Source organism: Lynx canadensis, chromosome A2 (genome assembly GCF_007474595.2).
Source record: "Lynx canadensis isolate LIC74 chromosome A2, mLynCan4.pri.v2, whole genome shotgun sequence".
Lineage (NCBI taxonomy): Eukaryota > Metazoa > Chordata > Mammalia > Carnivora > Felidae > Lynx > Lynx canadensis.
In genome coordinates this window covers 45,805,137-45,817,975 of record NC_044304.2, presented here as the reverse complement: position 1 = coordinate 45,817,975, position 12,839 = coordinate 45,805,137, and the positions used below count along the sequence as shown (strand labels likewise).

Sequence of the window (12,839 nt, the reverse complement as noted above, 5' to 3'; positions counted from 1 at the left end):
TCTTTGTAGATTTTGGATACTAACCCTTTATCTGATATGTCGTTTGCAAATATCTTCTCCCATTCTGTGGGTTGCCTTTTAGTTTTGCTGATTGTTTCCTTCGCTTTTTGTTTTGATGAGTTCTCAGTAGTTCGTGTTTGCTTTTGTTTCCCTTGCCTCTGGAGATGTGTTGAATAAGAAGTTGCTGCGGCCAAGATCAAGGAGGTTTTTGCCTGCTTTCTCCTCAAGGATTTTGATGGCTTCCTGTCTTACGTTGAGGTCTTTCATCCATTTTGAGTTTGTTTTTGTATATGGTGTAAGAAAGTGGTCCAGGTTCATTCTTCTGCATGTCGCTGTCCAATTTTCCCAGCACCACTTGCTGAAGAGACTGTCTTTATCCCGTTGGATATTCTTTCATGCTTTGTCAAAGATTAGTTGGCCATAAGTTTGTGGGTCCATTTCTGGGTTCTCTATTCTGTTCCATTGATCTGAGTGTCTGTTCTTGTGCCACAGAATTCTTAAATAGCTTCACCAGGGTCCTAAAGAAACTGAATAGCAGAAGTAGGACTTAAACTTAGGTCTTCTGTTTCCTTGTTTTGTGATTTTTTTTTTTTTTTTTTATTAAACACAGCTTCTCTATGCTTCTAAGTTGACCCTTTTTAATTTACCTTCCATCTTACAGTAGTTGTTTCTTTGGTTTCTTGCAAGTGGTTAGGATAACTTAGATCACACCTTGAGTGTAATTGCATCCCCAAAGCAGATGATAGGTAATTATCAGTGTGCCGGAAAAGGGAGATGGAAATCATCTTCAAGAGTCTTTCCCTTGTAATGTGTTACAGTTTCAGAGAAGTAAGTTGGACTGGGAGAGGTATTACAAAGAGACTCATCAGGTAAAGACTATGGGGAAATTTGAAGCATTATTTGGTACTTATGACAATTTATGCTTATTCTGAAGCTGTAAAGTCTGAAGAGTATTATACTCAGTCTAGATATGATTTAAATGTTCATAGTCCTGAATCTTCTACTTATTAGCTGTAAGATTTTGTGCAGGTACCTTTACCTGTTTGGTCTCAATTTCATGTCTAAAAAATGGTGAGTGAATGAGTGAGTGAGTCTTAGGCAATTATTATAGAATTATTGGCAAACATTCTGACTGCAAGTCTATAAAAACAACTTGGTCACCTTCCCTCACATTCTTTGCTAAAAGAAGTAGAATATGCTTGTGATTTGGGGATTTAGGATAGAAATTTATTCCATTCCAGCCCTTCCAAGTGTGTAGAGGGACTAGTTCCACTTCTCTTTACATTGATTATAGTTTTGTGAGGCTCATTGTAGGCCATTTCTAATAAGGGAGAACTGAATCTTGGTATATTTATTTCCAGTTAGAATAATGAAATGTTAGTATTGGTTAGGACCTTGAGAGTCAGTAAATATACCAACTTATTTTATACATGAGGAAAGATAAGGCTTGAAAGGGAAAATGGAGAGCTCAGGCTCAACTGAAGGCTTTGGACTTTATTTCCAGTATTCTTTCCACTATGCCACATGGCTTATTTAGTGCCATGCTGTAATTTTCACCATGCTTAAAAAGATCTTAAAATTATCTCTGATGTAATGATAATGAAATTTGAAAAGTTAATGAAGGACTGGTGCGTTTACTATCTTTTCAGATATAAATATCCTTTATATGATTATAAAAATAGTATTTGATTATTGTAAGAAATTTCAATCCATTCAGAAGTGCACAAACTCAAAAATGAAGGATTCTTCACAATCTAAATCCCTCAGAGACACTATTAACTTGGTTCACAATTTTTAGGTTTTACACCCACACATTTTTTTCATATATGTCTATATATCACAGATTCTATCTCTCTACATGGAGATGATAGGCATATATATATATATATATATATATATATATATATATTACAAATATATACAAATATCTTGCATAAATAAAATTTTTATATATGTATTTAAAAATTAGATTGTATTATACCATTTGCATCCTAGTCATTTTTCATGACAATATTTAGGGGACACATGGACAACAATACATAGACATATTTTCTTATTAGTACACTTCCTCCACTTATGATGGAGTTACATCCTGTTGAAGCCGTCAGACATTGAAAATATCATAATTTGAGAGTGTAGTTAATACACTTAATCTACTGAACACCATACCTTAATTGTGCTCAGAACAGTTACATTAGCCTATAGTTGGGCTAAACTATCATCTAACACATCTAACACACATCATCAAAACTATCGTCTAACACAAAACTTATTTTGTAATAAAGTACTGAATATCTTGTATAATTTATTGAATGTTGTACTGAAAGTGCAAAACAGAGTGGTTGTGTTTTGGTTGTTTAACTTCATGATTGTGTGGCTGACTGGGAGCTGCAGCTTGCTGCTTCTGTCCAGTATCATGCAAGCGGGTCATGCTGCATATACTTAGCCTGGGAAAGGATCAAAATTCAGAAGTTTCAGAATTTGAAGTATGGTTTATATTGAACGTTTATTGTTTTTCCCTCTTAATATAAATTTGAAAAATTGCAAGTCAAAGACAGTATGTGCATTTAATTTATTCTTTTTATTTGGTGACTGGTTGTTCGTTGTATTACTGTATTTCACTTAAGCAATCATCTTCTATTGGATATTTATATTGTTTCCAGTCTTTTGCTTGTTTAGACAATGCTGGAGGTGCCTGCCTGGCTCAGTTGGAAAAGCATATGACTCTTGATCTCAGGGTTATGAGTTTAAGCCCCACGTTGGGTGTAGAGATTACTTAAATGGATAAATGAATACAGACTTTCAAAAAATTAGGCAATGCTGCAGGGAACATCCTTCTTCATGCATCTTTGCATATTTGTGTTTCTTCATAATAAATTTCTAGAAACCACACTTCGAGTTGATCATAATATTTAGATACAAAATTATGTATGTAGAGCAATACAGTTAGTCAATTCTTATAGTAGGAAAGGATGGGGATTTCAGACCGAGTGTAATTTTAGATACAAGGCCCTGGAACACATGAACATTTCCTTGGTCAAGCTTTGTGGTTTTGTAATCACACTTTTGCAGGGTTGGCTCAGTGTAGCAAATTCCAGTTCAGTGGATCCTGTAGGTCCTTTCTAGTTGCTCTGTAAGTATTTGCTTCACTTGGCTAAAGTTCACTGTTAATGATTTGAATCAGGCTAAAGATGCCTAGAGTTTAGGTTCTTCCTTCCAGCCCACAGTTATTTTCCCATCAGCTTTTTTTTTATTAGACCATCAAGTATTGGAAGAGATTACCAATTATGTGTCAGGGAATGAGGCAAAGAGGAAAAATATCACTTTCCTGCTGAGAAATTGTCATTTGTGAAAAGACAAGCTGACGATGTCTCTGAACTGGCTTCTTGCCTAGAGGGATTGCCAGGAAGGGAAGAGCCCCCATGGCTTTGGTTTGCTATTCCCTTTAGTTGCTTGAACTTTGCTCCCTCTGTCCTCACCTGTGATATAGCCAGTATTTTCCGAAATATTTAGTAGCTTCCCCATACCCCAAGCCTTAACTCAACCAATGTGGTCCATGTCTTTGTTGAAGGATTATTTCTTCTTAAACATGAATCCAGAGACTGAGGGAATCTTAGAAGGAAGACAGCTATCAGAAGTCATATGATAGGGTGACATCTTTCCTCTGGAATTTCTCTCACAACATCTCTGTAATGTCATCTTTGAGTGGCTTCTGTTGGTCTTCAGAATAAAACTTACATGAATCCAGAGACTGAGGGGATCTTGGAAGGAAGACAGCCATCAGAAGTCATATGATAGGGTGACATCTTTCCTCTGGAATTTCTCTCACAACATCTCTGTAATGTCATCTTTGAGTGGCTTCTGTTGGTCTTCAGAATAAAACTTACATTCCTAGTCTAGTAATTAATATCCTCTATAGTTGACACAGAGTTGATCTTTCAACCATATTTCCTAGTTCCTCTAAACATGCCCGTACTCTAGTCATTCCTCAACTTCTACTCTGTCTTGGCTTATGCCATTTTCTCTACCTGTTAATGTAATTTATGTCACTTAAATACCATCACTTCCACAATATCCTCCTTCTTGAACTTCTGTGACACTTTAACTATTTTTGTGACACTAATAATTTTCTATTCTGTATTGAAATTTTATATATATCTATCTTATATCTTCTACTACAATGTAAACACTTGGAGAACAGATTGATATGACTATGGTCTTTGTATTTCAATAGCCAGGACATTCCTAATAATGAATAAGTATTACTATGGAGATGGATAGGCAGACCAATACAATTTTTAGCTGAATATCCCTGTGCCAGAAAGGCTAAAAGAGGAAACCCATTCCACTCTGGGGATAGCTTAAATCTTTAAGCCTTCTAAATCTCATTATCAGAAAACAGTGCTGTATCCCAGCTGCCTGAATATTCAAGTGCAACACCTAAAGTCACCCACTTCTACTTACCTTGCACCCATTTTCTTACCTCAAGAACTGATCCTGCTACTTACCTTGCACCCATTTTCTTACCTCAAGAACTGATCCTGTTGGATCAATGACCAATGGGAAGTATGTGGGAAGCCCAGCTTTACAAAGATAATGAAAACATTTTTCCCAGCTCATACTCAGGTGAGTGTCCTGCTAGGTTAACTCCACAAATATATTCTCTGGTTTTGTAATTTTGTGCTAAAAGACATCCCAATATACTATTAACCTTAAGTTATCTACTTTTCTTTTTTTCTTTCTTTTCTTTTCTTTTTCTTTTTTTTTTTTTTTTTTTTACAACTTTTATAAGCTGCTTATTTTGCATCAACCTTATTTCTGTCTTGTCTGAGTGTTTGGAAAAGTAGTTTAAGAGAACACTCAGTGTCTGCTCCCATCCATTTAGTGGCCTGGGTAGTGGGAGCTGCAAATCAGTCTTCAGTGGCAGGCTGAGCACTCCAGTCTTCAGTGCAGAACTGCTGAATAGGCACAGAGAGAACCATGCCTTCAGATCAGTCTGCGACTTCATGTTGAATAGCAGTGAACTCGGGAACTCAAACAGTCCATTCACCCTGAAATTTCTCCGTTGTCACCGTCTTCTCAGCAGTTTCTTTTCAATTTCTTTTTCATTTCTTCAAGTCTTTGTAGAAGTTGAGATCAGGTATGGCTTCCTATGGTGTTCACGGAAAATGGTGCAATGCATGTGCAGAACTTCCTAGGTCAGTATCCACCACATCAGACCCACTGAGTGGGCTCACTTATTATTGCAGAGATGACGGTGTCCACATAGCACAGAGGACAGTCTTTGTTACACATACAAATGGAGGCAGGTTAACATAAGAAGCCTCTGTGAGAAGCTGGTGGTCAGTCCTAGATCAATAACCACCAGAAGTCTTGGCTCCTAGTAGGCTGCCTGGATCTGATTAGTGAAAGTTCCAGGAGTGAAACAGCAAGACATAGGAATGGCTCCAGTGGCAGCAGCTTACTTCAGCACAGCTCACTGACCACTATTCCTGGGTGATATGACGCTGACATCAGCGGGTTTTCAATGGCAACAATGGCATGAGCTGCCAGCAGAAGCTTCTCCCAGGTTCTCTTGAGATTTATGATGTACATGCCATCACATTTCCTTTTGTAGATGTACTGTTCCATTGGGAAGTCAATGTTGGTATCACCTAAGTGGATTCCTGCTGCAAAGAATTTGAGGACATCTTCCTCCTTCACTAGTAGGACATCAAGGGTTCCAGACACTGTGAAAGTTTCCCTTTAAGTTACAATTGGAATGCAAAACAATGCCATATGGACTCCTCTCTGGGTAGTGCGGAAAGGCTTAATTTTTCTAGTTTTAGAAGCACTGTGAAAACCAAGTAGTGCCTATGTAATATTTTTTTTAAGCTTTTTTATTTATTTTGAGAGACAGAGAGAGAAAGCACACATGCGAGTAAGGGAGGGACAGAGAGAGGGAGAGATAGAATCTCAGGCTCACTATCAGTGTGGAGATCGATGTGGAGCTCGAATTCATAGACCATGAGATCATGACCTGATCTGAAACCAAGAGTCAAGCGTTTAACCAACTGAGCCACTCAGGTGCCCCTTCCTAATATCATTCTCTTATAATGTTTAATTTGCCTGTAAGTTAGCTAAATGTAAAGCTGGTTTTTAAATATACGTAGTAAGTGCTTCCTGACCATCATTGAGGTATTCTGTCCACTATTCAATTCTATCCACCAGTTGACTTGGTCAGGGACACTATGTGAGGCTGTGCAGAGTATAAACTGCCCAGTTTGGGTATGAATCATGATATGACCATGGGAATGCTGCCCTCCAGAGCAGTGCAATGTGTCCTCTGGATGACCACAATGATTTGATGTTCAGGTATGCGCACTTTTAGTTTGGAAACTCTGGACCCCTCTTGTATTCATTTGCTGGGATTGTTGTAACAAAGTACCACATATTGATACTTAACAAAAATATATTGTTTCAGTTCTGGAGACTAGAGTCCAAGAGCAAGGTATGTTCAAAGTTGAATCCTTCTGAAGGATGTGAGGTAAGGATCCCTGTCCAAGGCCTCTCTTCTTGGCTTGTCAATGACCATTTTCTCCTTGAGTCTCTTCACATCACCTTCCTCCTATGCATGTCTGCCTCTCTGTCCAAATTTCCTCTTTTAATAAGGTCTCCAGTTAGATTGGATTAGGACCCACCTAATGCTCTCATTTTAACTCAGTTACCTCTGTAAAGACTCTGTTTTCAAATAAGGTCACATTCTGAGGTACCAGGAGTTAGGACTTCTTTTTGGTGGAAACATAATTCAAGCCATAAGAACTCCTAACAGATGAAAATAAAATCTAGATCTTCATGGGAAGGACGCTGGGTGCAGAATTTGAGCTCTCCTAGTAACTAGTATATCCAGAATAGAGAGGAATATGTAGGAATGTATTGCAAGCCACGTCCAACAATATCTTGGGCTGGACTGGAATTAAGGGCAGGTTTACAGGCAGAAAAGGATAATGTGGTGTTAATTAGGAAACTGAGGCAGAATTGGTGTTTATGTGCTAGGACAGGCATTACTCCAGATTCTTCTGACAGTGAGCCTTTGACACCAAAGCTAATATTTGACATAATCCACTGCAGAAGTATGCATGTGTGCAGGTATGGAAGGGGTGGTCTGGATCATTTAAAAAACTGGAAGAAGCAGACAGCTTAGAAAGGTAGGGGAAACTACACATCCATGGACTCTTTTGCAAAGGTTCTATGAGAGTCAGCGGCAGCCCAGTCCCAGTGGTTGCTGCCATGACTACAAGACATTCTCACACAGCCCTGCTCAGTATCCCAGGCATCCTACCTCTGTTAGCCTCCAACTAGGTTACCTAAAAGCTTTGTAGCTTTGAGGATACCCATGCTGGCTTGTGTACAGATATGGCTAAGTCCTTTACCATCGAACCCCAAAATGCCTAGAAATAGAAATATCATTTATAAATATATATTTTAAAAACACATAAATATATTTATATAAATATGTATAAAACACACATATATTTATTTATGTATAGCATATATAATGTTTGTTTTATAGAAATATATTTATTATAATATTTAATATATATTTATATATTATATTATATAATATATACTTAATTATATTAATATAATATATTAATTACATTATATATTAATATATTATATATTAATTATATTATTAATCTATATTTATATTTCTTAATATATATTTAAAATGTGTAAGTATACACAAATATATGACATATTGAAAATATGTATATTATATTCTTATATTTTATATAATACATGGTAAAACATGTTTCAAAACTAAATATATAATTTATTTCAATATATTTCAAAAATAAAATATATAATTTTATTTATTTATTTTTACATATTTACTGCAGAGACTCATATGATATGAGAAGTCATAGAGTAAACCATATATAAGTCTATATGTAAAAAAATACATTTTGGGGTGCCTGAGAGGCTCACTCGCGTAAGTGTTAGACTCTTGATTTCAGCTCAGGTCATGATCTCGTGGTTTGGGAGATTTAGCCCTGCATTGGGCTCTGTGCTGGCAGTTCAGAGCCTGCTTGGGATTCTCTCTCTCCCTCTCTGCCCATCCCCTTCTTGTGCTCAAAATAAATAAATAAACTTTAAAAATATGTGTATTTATATAAATATACTTATTTATATAAATATATATGTAAATATATTTATACACACATACATATATATATATTATATATGTATGTATATATGTGTCTATATCTATATCTATATCTAGTCTATATATATACTTTAACCATTTAGATATGGTTATCAAGAGATATTATTCCTCCCTTGATAAGTATTATCAGTAGTAATATTGTGGCAACCAGGGCAAATAGCCAGAATGTACACATATCAGCCCTGGGGGAAAACTTACAATGTCATCTAGTAGCAGATGTGTAGTTTTTTTTTTCTCTGTTCATAAGATTCTGGGGCAGCACAAAGCAATCTGGCATGGCTAGAAATCAGATTCTGGCAAAGAGATTTCCATTCTTGAGATTTGGGGCTTTTAGGATGAATTATTAGGGAAGCATCAGCTCTTCCTTGCTGTTGTACGTGGCCAGCCAGGGTACAACACCATTAAGAGTGGGCTCTACCTTCATGCTGCTAACTCAGCATTTATGGTTGGGGGTACAAGCCTCTCCCCTGAAGTGATTAGTGGGCTGAAGTGTAAGACTTGTGATTGCAGCTGTATTATCTAGCAAACTAATGGCAGGATTTTTTACATAAACATTCAGGTTGGAGAATCTGGCATGACTGGGGAACTGGGGCCCAGGACTTGCCGCCATTGACCAGGATTAATTGCTTTAAGCAATAGGTCATTGCTGAGTTTGTGTGAAGCTTTGTAGAAAGCTAACTTCTTTCCGGGGAGGCCTGCCTTCCCAAGATAAGTCTTGGCATGTTAACCCTTCTGTCTCAAGGGAAATGGTATAAATACAGAGAAGAGAGAGGCTGGCAGTTGGGGAATTGATACTTGAGCAGAGATTCAACACATTGACACTCTTGTTCATCCCTCCAGTCATATATACTACAGAGTCAAAATTTGAGTACATATATTTTTATTCCCAGTTCACTGTTCTTTGCAGCGTCCTTCAGCTCTCCTTCCTTCCTTCCTTCCTTCCTTCCTTCCTTCCTTCCTTCCTTCCTTCCTTCTTTCTTTCTTTCTTTCTTTCTTTCTTTCTTTCTTTCTTTCTTTCTTTCTTTCTTCTTTCTTTCTTTCTTTCTTTCTTTTCTTTCTTTCTTTCTTTCTTTCTTTCTTCTTTCTTTCTTTCTTTCTTCTTTTCCAGGAATGGTGGAGGCTGTGGGAGTTGGGTATAGTGTGAATCAGGGTTTTTGTTTTTGTTTTTTGGTTTTTTTTGGCAATAGCAGTTATTGCCAAAATTCTAAAATAAAGATTTACTCTAGGATGATGAAGTTACCCTCCACTCTCTATTGGTTGTGAGAGAATCTTGAAATCATATGAATACTTAATTAATTTTTCTCCATATTAGGACTTGAATTTTTATCACTTCTTTCAATTCTTTCTTCTGGAAGAATCAATTCTTGTTTAAATTATTAATTAAAAATTATATGTTTCAGGAGCATGTGGGTGGCTCAGTCAGTTGACCCTCCAACTCTTGATTTCAGCTCAGGTCATGGTCCCAGGGTTGTGGGATCAAGCCCTATGTTGGGTTCCACACTAAGTATGGAGCCTGCTTGAGCTTCTCTTCTTATCTCCCTCTGCCCTTCTCCCCTGCTGAATGCTCTCTTTCTTTAAAAAAATATTTTTAATTAAAAGAAACTATACATGTTTCAGACCACATGTCTTGTGGATTTCCAGTTTTATTGCCTTTGATTGGTGTTTTGCTTCTTGCCAGTACTGGATAGTCGCTCATAATTTTGCCAAACTGTTTGCCACAAGTGAAAATAACTACCTTTGCCAGCTCTTTAGAGTTGGAAAATTGATTGGTGTTTTGCTTCTTGCCAATCCTGGATAGTCACTCATAATTTCGCCAAACTGTTTGCCACAAGTGAAAATAACTACCTTTGCCAACTCTTTAGAGTTGGAAAATTACATTGCACATTAGGTACCATTCCTGAAGTTAAAATATTATACATCTTGTAATTATGTAGAATGGTGCAGGAAGGTACCCTAAGCCATGCTCTTGTTTGAAACACAGTGTTTTTGATCCATAAGAAGTGAAAGAATCTCCCAGAATCCCTGTGGTTACACTGAGGACAGTTTCTACTATTTTAACCCAGACCACAGACTTATGGGGCAACACTACCTTGGTAATACAATCTAATAGATAAGCCACCTCTGTTTATACTATCCCTTTTATTTTGAATTTCTTTTCCTGTGATCTTTGCCTGTTAAAACCTTATTACTAATTTCATCAACTCTACTATTACAAAATAAATAATTAGTAGCTACTAAGCACTTCTCATGGACCATGAATAGTGCCAAGAGATCTCCATGCACACTCTCTTTCGTTTACAAGCATACCTCAGAGATACTATGCATTTGGTTTCAAACCATCCCAAAAAATATTGTAGTAAAGCAGGTCAAATGAATATTTTGGTTTCCCAGTGTATATAAAAATTATGTTTATACTATACTGTAGTCTATTAAGTGTGCAATAGCCTTATGTGTAAAACAACATTGTACATACTTTAATTTTAAAATTCTTGATTGCTAAAAATGCTAACCATCACCTGAGCTTTTAGCAAGTCCTAATCTTTTTGCTGGTGGAGGGTCTTGCCTTGATATTGATGGCTGCTGATGGACAGAGTGGTGGTTGCTGAAGGCTGGGGTGGCTGTGGCAGTTTCTTAAAATAAGACAACAAATGAAGCTTGCCACACTGATTGACTCTTCCTTTCACAAACGATTTCTCTGTAGCATGCAATTCTCTGTAGGTAAATGCTACAGAAGTTCTTTCAAAATTGGGAGTCAACCCTCTCAAACTCTGCTGCTGCTTTATTAACGATGTTTATGTAATATTCTAAATCCTTTGTTGTCATTTCCTCATTCTTCACATCATCTTCACCAGGACTAGCTTCCTTTTCAGTAAACCACTTTCTTTGCACATCCATAAGCAGCAACTCCTCATCCGTTAAAGTTTTATCATGAGATTGCAACAATTCAGTCACATCTTCAAGCTCCAATAGTTACATTAAAGATCACTGATCATAGGTCAATATAACGAATATAGTAATGAGGAAAAATTTGAGATATTGGAGGAATAACCAAAATATGACACAGAGACATGATGTAAAGCAAATGTTGAAAAATGGTGCTGATAGACTTACTTGCTTGATGTAAGATTACCATAAGCTTTAATCTGTAAAAAATGCAGTATCTGCAAAGCACAGTAAAAGGAGGTATGCCTGTATTGGTTTGTTCTTCACTGCCTAATCTGCATTTGCAGTGTTCTGAGTGGACCAGCAAAAAGAAAGATATGGTCTCAGAGTTCATGGTACTTACATTCTACTAAGGAAGACAATAAAAAGGAAACCAACAAGATAATGTCAGAGAGAGGTAAGTGTTATGAACAACGTAAAATAAGGTAACATGATAGAAGGTGACTGGGAGTGGGGGACAATTTTATAGAGGGATCTCAGAAGACCTTTCTGAAGGAAAGGAGCCAGCTATGTGAAGATCAGGCAACAGAGACGATTTGAAGGCCAAAGGCATGAGGCAGAAGTGAGCCTCATAACAACCCCGTGATGTCAGTCGTCCATCTATGTGAACTGGTTAAAGAACTTAACTCTCAGAGACTCAGTTTTTTTTTTCTTTCTATCACAAAGACAGATTGATTAGCTCATTTATGACATTTTTCTTAAGCACTTACTGTGTGCCAGACACTCCTTAGGCTTTGGGGATGCATTATTGCCCTCATGGAACTCAAGTTCTATTGGAGGGGTTGGGAGACAGACAGTAAACAAATAGTTACAGAGAAGGTTAGGTAATGGTAAATGCCTTAAAAAAATAAAACAGAGTAAGAAGACAGAGAGTAAATGTGGGAGGTAGGTTATTAGGGAGTCAGGGAAAGCCTCTCTGTGGAAGCGAATTTTGAGTAGATAACAGAATGAAGGGAAGGAGAGAAGCAGACCATGTGGCTATCTGGGAGTAGGGTGGGAGTATTTTGAGTGGCAAGAATAGCTGTAAGGTTAACAGGAACTTATTGTGTTCAAGGCATGGTAAAGGAGTCCGTGTGCTACAGACAAAGGACCAGGTCATTCTGAGTGTGTTGAAAAGCCACTGCAGGATTTGGAGCAGGGATATAATGGGAGTAATGTTACCTACAACAGGGTGCTGGGAGAATTAAAAGATAAGGCGTACCTAACCTAGCACAGAGTATGCTAGTAAGTGCACAAAGACCCATTTCCTTTTCCCTTCCCCTTCCCCTTCTGCTTCCCCTCCCCCTTCCCTTCCTTTCCCTTCCCTTCCTTTCCCTTCCCTTCCTTTCCCTTCCCTTCCCTTCCCTTCCCTTCCCTTCCCTTCCCTTCCCTTCCCTTCCCTTCCCTTCCCTTCCCTTCCCTTCCTTTCCTTTCCTTTCCTTTCCTTTCCTTTCCTTTCCTTTCCTTCCTAGTCTCCCCTCAGTGTCTCACTGCCTGTTCCTTTCCTGTCTCTGTCCTTTGTACATCTATACTGCTCAAGTATGTCTTAGAATAAGACAACCTAACCTGCTGTTATTTCTTTCCTTGTCAGCTTCATACTAAACTACAACTGCCTTGAGGACAGGGCAGGAAAGGAAAGGAAAGGAAAGGAAAGGAAAGGAAAGGAAAGGAAAGGGCAAGGGGAAGGGGAAAGGGAAAGGGAAGGGGA

At 37.7% G+C, this 12,839-nt stretch overlaps 1 pseudogene; it reads right to left on the bottom strand.

The window, feature by feature from the left end:
- Positions 1-4,796: 4,796 nt before the first annotated feature.
- LOC115501277 overlaps positions 4,797-12,839 on the bottom strand; it is a 29,782-nt pseudogene continuing 21,739 nt past the window's right edge.